The sequence below is a fragment of the Polistes fuscatus genome, unplaced genomic scaffold (assembly GCF_010416935.1).
Source record: "Polistes fuscatus isolate 324 unplaced genomic scaffold, CU_Pfus_HIC Scaffold6, whole genome shotgun sequence".
In the NCBI taxonomy this organism is placed as follows: Eukaryota; Metazoa; Arthropoda; class Insecta; order Hymenoptera; family Vespidae; genus Polistes; species Polistes fuscatus.
In genome coordinates, this window is record NW_025113140.1 from 13,493,080 (window position 1) to 13,501,978 (window position 8,899).

Below are 8,899 nucleotides of genomic sequence, written 5' to 3' on the forward strand. Positions count from 1 at the left end.
TCTTATATCTTCACTTCTCTCTCGATCCAGTAGTATTTTTCCAGCTATTCTGCGAAGAACTCTCATTTCGGTTGTCTCTAGTAACTGTTTCGTTTTCGTTGTGTCTGGCAGAGTTTCTGCGGTATATAACATAATAGGTCTTACCGTTGCCTTGTAGATTTTTGCTTTGGTCTCTATGTCTATGTTTTTGTTTCGCCATAATGTGTCATTCAAACAACCCGCTATTCTAGATGCCTTCATTGTCTGTTCTCTTACCTCTGATTCAACATCACCATATCTTGAGATTTCTATTCCTAGGTACTTAAATTTCATGTCCAGCTGAATAACCTTCCCTTCAATTTCCAGTTTGCATCTTAACGGTGTCTTTGATGTTGTCAGGCATTTAGTTTTCTGGGCCGATATTTTCATATTGAATGATTTGGCTATGCAGTTAAATCGGTGTAGTAGACGTTGTAGATCATCCTCATTTTCGGCCACTAATACAGCGTCATCAGCATAGCATAGGATTTTTTCGTTGCCCATTTTATATCCTTTTAGCAGTCTTATGTTTCTTATTATTTCGTCCATAATGATGTTAAAAAGCAGAGGACTTAAGAAATCCCCTTGTCGGATACCACGACCTGCATCAATCGGTTCAGCCAAAGCACCATTTATCTTTGCTTGGATCTTATTGTTTCTATAGATGTCTTCTATGGTCTTGATAAGATTATTGGAAATTTGTCGGTTATAGAGGAGGTGTATAACATCCTTTAACTGCACACGGTCGAATGCCTTTTCTAGATCAATGAAACACACATATGCTGGTCTGTTGTATACAATTGATTTTTTTGTTATCTGTCTTATGATGAAAACCGCGTCAGTGCACGATCTGCCTGATATGAATCTCTGGTGTTCGTCTTCTAGATTCGTTAAGCTGTTATTTTGTTCGTTATAACCTTTGTTGTTAGTTTCAATGAAGTGTTTAAAAGATTTATTCCCCTGTAGTTTGTAGGCAGCTTTTTGTCTCCTTTTTTAAACATAACTATAGTTGTACTAGTTCGCCATTCGTCAGGTATTTTGTGTTGGCATAGTATTTTTTGGATTAGGAATGTTAATTGTTGTGTGAGACGTTGGCCACCCTATTTTATTAACTCGTTTTGGATGCCATCTTGCCCTGAGCTCTTCCTATTCTTTAGTCTTCGAATAGCTGTTTCTACATCACTGGACTCAATTTGTATGTCGCTTCTGGTTATTATTTCTGGCGTATTTAGTTCCGTTTGAGGTTCTTCTGATTTATAGAGCTCTGTTAGATAGTTAATCCAATTTTCTTTTGTGATCTGGTTTGTTTCTATCATTTCATTGACCTCCTTTCTTTGATTTCTAATAAATCGCCAGATTTATTTTTGGAGTCCATAGAAGTCACTCTCCATTCTTTTCGAAAAAATCTCCCAATAATGTTGCTTTATTTGCATTACTAATGTCGCTGCTTGATTCCAGAATCGTCTATACATTTCGTTTGATTCAGGTGTTCGTATTGTCCTATAGTTAAGGTATGCTATTTTCTTTTTTTTGCATATTTCCTTAATCTCTTGGTGGAAACAAGGAGTTTTGATCATTCAAGCCCGGTTTTTTTACAGTTCGTGTTCCCAGGGCTTCATATGCAGCTTCTAAAATGTTGGTTCTTAGTTTCTTCCAGGCTATGTTTATAATATCTTCTTCTTTTATTGGGTTTTTTTCGATTTTTTCTATCAACCTGTTCTCGTATAGTTGTTTAGTTGATAAGTTCTATAGTGACTCGAGGTTTATTTTTGGTTCTTGGGTTGCTCGGGCAAGGTTGTTTTGGGGTTTAAACTTCATTGTTATTTTTGCTAGTAGCAGGCTATGATCGCTTCCTACATTCGCGGAATTTAACGTCCTGATATCTAGTATTTTGTGTAATTTGACGTATCTATTGGTAACAATGTAATCAATTGTGGACCTGAAGCCTCTGGTGTTACTGTATGTGAGTTTGTATTGATCTTTGTGGGTACAGAATGTATTATTAATCCTAAGCTTGTTAAATGTGCATAATTGTGTCATAAGTAATATATATATATATATATTTAAATAACTTCAATAAATAAATGAGAATAAAAATATAATAATTAACGAAAAAAAATCTTCTTACATTAGAAAATATTATCGATCATCACACAGGGAAGAGAAACAGGTTTCTTTATCAACTTATATTCTATGTAAAAATTAAATTAATATTAATAATACTAATAATGTAATAATAATAACATTAATCAAAATAATAATAAAAAAACGAGGAAAATTAAAAAGTAACTTAGGAAATAATAATTATAATAATAATAATAATATGTTATAATTGTGATAGGTAATCTGTAATTAATTATAAAAACATGGAGAATTTAGTATGAAAGAATGGAAACGTATTGTGAAACATGAAAGTTTTTTATTGTTTTGAAGTTATACTTCATTTTCAATGTTAAATAACAAGCGTAGCTTGACGAGGATTTCCTTCAGAATTCGTGAGGCACTCAACGTAATAACGATTTATGTACCATTTATAAAGATTATAGATTCTTAGCATATATTCGAAATACGCAGCTTAATCATTTCGAAAATATTGAAAATAACGAAATTTTCTTATCGTCCTTCCCCACTATTTAAACCGTTGCTAAGCACGCCCTGCTGGGCCAATTAAACAAAGCACTCGTCCTATTCTTCTACTGGACGCCTACGACGACACGTCTTAGATAAGTAGCTAAGAATTTTCGAAGAAAGCGACAAACAAAGTCATTTAAGTTAGAAGCGAAATAAGAAAAGTATAAGTATTCCTTATACTTCCATAAACGAGGTGAACATTTTTGTTTAATCCGTATACAAGCGAAGCGAGAAAGAGGTGATATACGTGTTAAGTTTTTTGTTTAAACCGCAACTTCTTATTATATTTAATTTATCAAACAGAGCTTTTATACTGCTAGGCTTTTTGCCTGATGAGCCAATATAGTATTATACTATGCATTGATTTAACCAAGTATTTTTCTTTTTTCTTATTTGTTGTTATATTTTAATATTTTTTAATATAATTGTATTTTATTTAAATTGTATTTAATATCTTTATTTTATTAAAGTTTGTATTGAAGTTATATATTTTATTTTATTTACAAATGTAGAGTATATATTGGCATTCGGGAAAATTGTAGTTATTTCTTATTGAATACAATGAAGATAAAGAAGTAAATGTTGTGTTGCTTCATTTTTTAGATTTACTAAAGATTGGCCAGAAAATTGAACAGAAAGTTGCTGGACACGTTGAAATTCAAATTAATAAAACAATAGGGCCGATCGGACGTTGATCTCTACTTATCTTTTTTAGCAACAATACAAAAATAAGGATAAGGCGTTCACATTTATCTATAGTTTAAATTAAATTATTTGTTATTAATTATTGTAGAAAATTTATTTTAATTATTTTAATTATTTTAATTTTTAGGTTATTATTAAACTATAATCTCTTGCAGCTTTCTTATTGACCAGGATAAGTATACATTTAAATTTCTGTTTAAGTTTTCGAGATGCCTAAAACTAATGCAGAGAAATGTAAAGATTATCGTCTTCGTAGGAAAAGGTATAACAAAAAAAGGAAAATAATGAGGAAAATAAGGAAAACATAGTGCACGCTAATGAAAAACGTTCTAGGGTCAATTGGCTGCGAAGAAAAATGATTAAAAAAGGATATTAATTGCTTGCAAACGAAATTTTATGTACTCCGTAAACTTCTAATTTACTTTGCGAACCATCTGCTTAGCCTGTGATTACGGGTACAAATTTTTACAATTTAAAATTAGCAGCAAATACTAATCGTACTGCTAATTATTATTTTTGAACTTATACTTTTTTTTACTTTTGGGAATTTTGTCTTTATTTTTTACATTTACTTCTTCAAGTTTTGTCTACTGCAAAAGATGACTATCACAACAATATTACTGTGCAAGCTGATGTGCATATGGAAAATTCTTCTATGCCGTTTCATCATTGTATAACATTTAAAAACATTACATTAACAAACATGGCGCAAAGTTCACGATCTCAAGCACGAAATAATCAATATTTAGCTGATGCTTCGATTATACATTTATTTTCTAATCAAGACATTGTAACGAATAAAGAACGCAATTCGTTAAACCAAGACACAATCAGGGATCAGGAATTACCTTAATCAGACGAATCTATTTATTCTAACTCTTCAGACCAGATAGTAATTAATCATTCAACTGCCGAGCAAATTGATATGTATTTAGATTTTTATTTACCATATAGCAATTATCATCAATTTAAACGAGCTCATAAGGAATTTATAATAAAATTCTTGGGCAATTTATTTGGGCATCCATGCTCAGTATGTTACAGATTGTGGTTTAAAAAGGATTTGAAAGAGTGATCAATGACTAATGAACAAAAGGATATTCTAATACAATTTATACCTTATGTACCTTTGGAAAATACTAAGCTTTGTAATACATGCATACAAGCTTTAAAAAAGAAGAATATTCCTTTAATATTAAAATATAACAGCTTCAAATATCCAGATGTACCTTAGCATCTACCACCTTTAGATTTAGTTTCTGAAAGATTAATTTCGCCTCGTATTTCTTTTTATGCAGATCAGACGTCTGAGACATGAGAATAATAAATACGCATTTTATGGTCAATTAATTAACGTGCCTGCTGCAGTTAATACAATGGTCGAATCTCTTCAAAGAAATATCGATAACGTTTATTCTATAAATGTATATATTAAACGTAAGAAAATTGACTGATCTAGTTACTTACATGTCATTGTTAACAAGCGTACAATTAAAGCTTGGATACAATTTTTAACACCGTCTTCTTTGTATAGAATGTACGATATTAAAATTGAAGATTCATATTTTAATGATAATCAAATTAACGAAAAAGGTTGACAAAATGATGCTAGCGAACACATTCCTGTAGAAGCGAGTCTTACGGCACACCAACAGACATTAATGTGGAATGAAGAACAATATTTACGTATTGCACCTGGCGAAGAAAATTTACCTCAAAGCTTATTATTTGATCAATTTTTTTATTTCTTATTTCCTATTTTATTTCTTATTTAAATAAACCCTTCTTCTTCTGCATGTATAAATAAATAAGATTATACTAATTTTTTTAGTTATTTTCGAGGTTGTTGATGCTGTATTCATTTTGGTATGCCATAGAATTATAACTTCTTACGTGCGTACATAAGTACACACACCAGATTTTTATGTATTTTTTATTTCTAGGTACTTATTGCAATGAAGTCGGGAATTATACCTCTGAATCTCCATTATTTTAAAGCTCTAGAAGAGGTCCAATGTCTTCAGGATGGACGCGTAAAAGTCATTACGGCACCAACACCTTGGACGGATTGTTACGCTGCTGTAAACACAGTCGCTTTAAACTGTTCCTTCCCACATATTATTCTAAAACTTCATTTAAAAGAGAAACAAAGAATTTGTTGTTAATTTCCTTACCAGCATTGAGATATCTGACGAACGAGTGATGGTCATTCGTCTGGTTCAGGCAACAGCGTTTGCAATAGACTGAGAAACCATTTCCTAATTTTCTGTATTCTGGGTATACAGTAATTCCAGATTTTGAAGCACATGGTTCAGAGCAATCGATAGAGATTGTTCAAACTCATTTGTCGGCTCAATTTCGGGAGATTTGGTTCGTTTTTTCGGGGATTGGATCACAATGGACTGGAGTAGGTACTAAAAATTTTGTATTTAAATTATTAAAAAATGTTATATCGTATATATTAAATGTAAAATTTTTTCTTAGGTGAATCACTAATGAAGATACCAATCTTTCCAGAAGCAATAAAAAAATGTGAATTAGTTTTAAGACTTCGAGTTTACGATATTGTACATATTATATGCGATAAAAATCCAACCATATACGATAATATTAAAAACTGCTTTCTGGGAATAGCAGCAATGAAAGTAATAATGTATCTGATATATCCTTTTAGGCAGTGTTTATTTTTTTTTTTTTAAATGTATAATATCAGATAATTGTTACATAGATTGGTCTGGTGGATATTCTATATGCTGTTAACGCGAATCCGAATTACCTAATCGGGTATTTTGTTTGTGAGCTGGGTTGTTCTTACGCAGATGGTTGCTTTACTGCAGAGGAAATGATTTTAAGCGCTCTTTCAAGTATTTCGCTTCAGTAGAAAGTGATTTGATACACGGAACGACGGCCACAGTAGGTCTGGGTTACAAACAGTTGTAACATTTCTGTCCTGAAGACATTGATGTTGCTTGTCATAATGGACCCGATAGTTCTACCATAAGTGGACCTACCGAGTCCATAAAAGCTTTTGAAAAAGAATTACAAGTAATGCTTAGAAGATTTCTTGATATAAATTTAAAATATTAAAATTTTGAAACTCTAATTATTTTTTATTTAGAGTAAAGAAATATTTGCTGAACCCGTGCTTACAAGTAATATTGCTTTTTATAGTCGGTACATTTCTCTAGCTGGTCCAAAGTAATTAGAATATTTAAAAAAAGTCATTTCTCAACCAAAATATCGCAGTAAACGTTGGATATGCACGTCTATTTCGAAAAATGAGTGGCATTTAATGAAAGCTCACTTATCTTCACCGGAATATCATACGAATAATCTCCATTCTCCTGTCATATTTGAAGAAATATTACAAATGTTACCCAAAAACGCTATAAGGATTGAAATTTCACCCCATGGACTTCTACAGGTTTAATTGTTAGAAAATATATTTTAATACAATTTTTTTAAATTAAATAACCTAATACTTTCAATTTATTAGGCGATTCTTAGAAAATCGTTTGACAGTAGTTGCAATAATTTATCATTAACAAAACGAGGTCATAGAGACAATGCAACTCTAATTTTATCCACATTAGGAAAGCTTTATAATCTTGGATTTCCAATTACGTAAGGAAAGCTTTATCAGAGAGTTCCTTATCCTGTTTCTAGAGAAACCTCATCTATTCCTCCTCTTGTTTGATGGGAACATAGTTCTAATTGGTAAGTACAAAATAGACTTTTCTCAAATAGATGGTATAAATTATTATTGTGTTTTTTTGACAGGCACGAGGAAGGTGGAAAATCGCGGGAAACTCGAAAAACTAAAGAACTGGTAGATTTGAAATCAGATAAATACAAGTTTTTAGGAAATTTTAAATGAACGGCAATGTTATCATTTCTTTAGCTGTCTATTTAAAGTAGGTTCTACATATTTACATTTTATTTATTTTATACTGAATAAGGATGATAATTCTTTTATATTTGAGAACATTATTATTCACAATAAATTACTAGTAGTACCTAGAAACGACAAAATTTATTTCATTATTATGATATTTGAAAGTATAAATAGTAATCCTATAAATATAATATTTTAGAACAATATTTGAATTAATATAAATTTTCAGGTTCTGGAAAATTTGAAGTAAAAACCAAAGATGATATTATGATGGCTTCTGGACCTATTCGCTTAGCAGAAACAGAGAAGAGAGATATTCCAGAAATCATTTTAATAGAAGAAGAATCAGAAATTCTAGACGGAGAAAATATTTACTCTAATCTACCTTTAAATGGTTACCAGTATGAAAAATCATCCAACATTATTAGTGAACTTTCTACATCATGTTCAAATGGAACGCTTAAATGGAACAGAGACTGGAAGTTATTAATAGAAGGATTAGTTCAAGTCCATATTATTTTATTTTTTTTAATTTATTTATTCTTACTCCGCCCCTTTCGGGTTTGGAGGAAAGTCCATATTATAAGCAGTAGGAATAAAAATATGTTGGTGCAAAGTAGGATACAAAAACTAGTCATCGATATGGAACAATTAACAGCAAAAATGAAAGAAAACAATGGTAAGCATTTGAAACCTAATATAAACTTACTCGTGGTTATTTATATACAATATATACCAAATGTTAAAAAACTCTTCAAATTCTTTAGTACATAAGTAAAAATTGAAATAAATGTGTATAATGTTAAGAGCATTTTTGGACTAAAAATAAATAATTTTTAATTTTCTTTATTTATAATCAAAGAATAAAAATTAAAAATTAATATTCTTTATTGAATTACACTTTTATAATATATTATTTATGACTGTTTCCTTAAAAATAATAATCAGAAGCTATTTTTTAACGTTCAAGTACTAACACTTACAATTAGAAAATACTAAAATAGACAATTTGTTAAAACAAAAACGACTAGTATGCAATAAGGCAATACTTATATTTTTTTTCAAACGGCATTAAAATAGTTTTTACACCAAATATGCTCGTAAATCAAACTTGTTATATTATTAAAAAACATTTTTCTGATCACTTACTTAAATATCGTTTTTATAAATGTTATCACCAAAAAGAATGTAATGTATCATAGTTTAAGAAACTATATAAATTAAATTGACTTCTTTTCGTAGCCTTACCGATGAAGTTTGAAAAATGGGAAAATGTAATTGCTTGCCCTGGAATTGCAATGAGTAGAATCCAATTTAAAGGAATAATATTTAAAAACAGGAAGAAGAAAATTGTTTCGGAAGAACTCAGATTTATCCAGATAATAAAACACAGATGGATATCGACGACGTATTAAATGCAACACTATGATTAATTTCAAAAAATATTAGCGTGAACAGTGAAGAAAATATATTGATAACGAATGAGTCAAAAAAGAAAAATGAGAATATTTTGGATTTTCTCAAAAATACCTTAAAAAGAATGAGGAAAAATTTCAATAAAAATTAATTGCTAGAGAATTGCTTTATCAGACAATCATTGAAAATTTTATTTTGACGATTATAAATAACGCGCATTATACCGATGTAAAA

At 30.1% G+C, this 8,899-nt stretch overlaps 1 long non-coding RNA gene across 1 annotated transcript; it reads left to right on the plus strand.

The window, feature by feature from the left end:
- Positions 1-7,528: 7,528 nt before the first annotated feature.
- Positions 7,529-8,692, plus strand: LOC122523360. Its single transcript, XR_006305285.1, has 2 exons — positions 7,529-7,928; positions 8,492-8,692. It is a non-coding gene; the product is annotated as an uncharacterized LOC122523360 (long non-coding RNA).
- Positions 8,693-8,899: the final 207 nt, after the last annotated feature.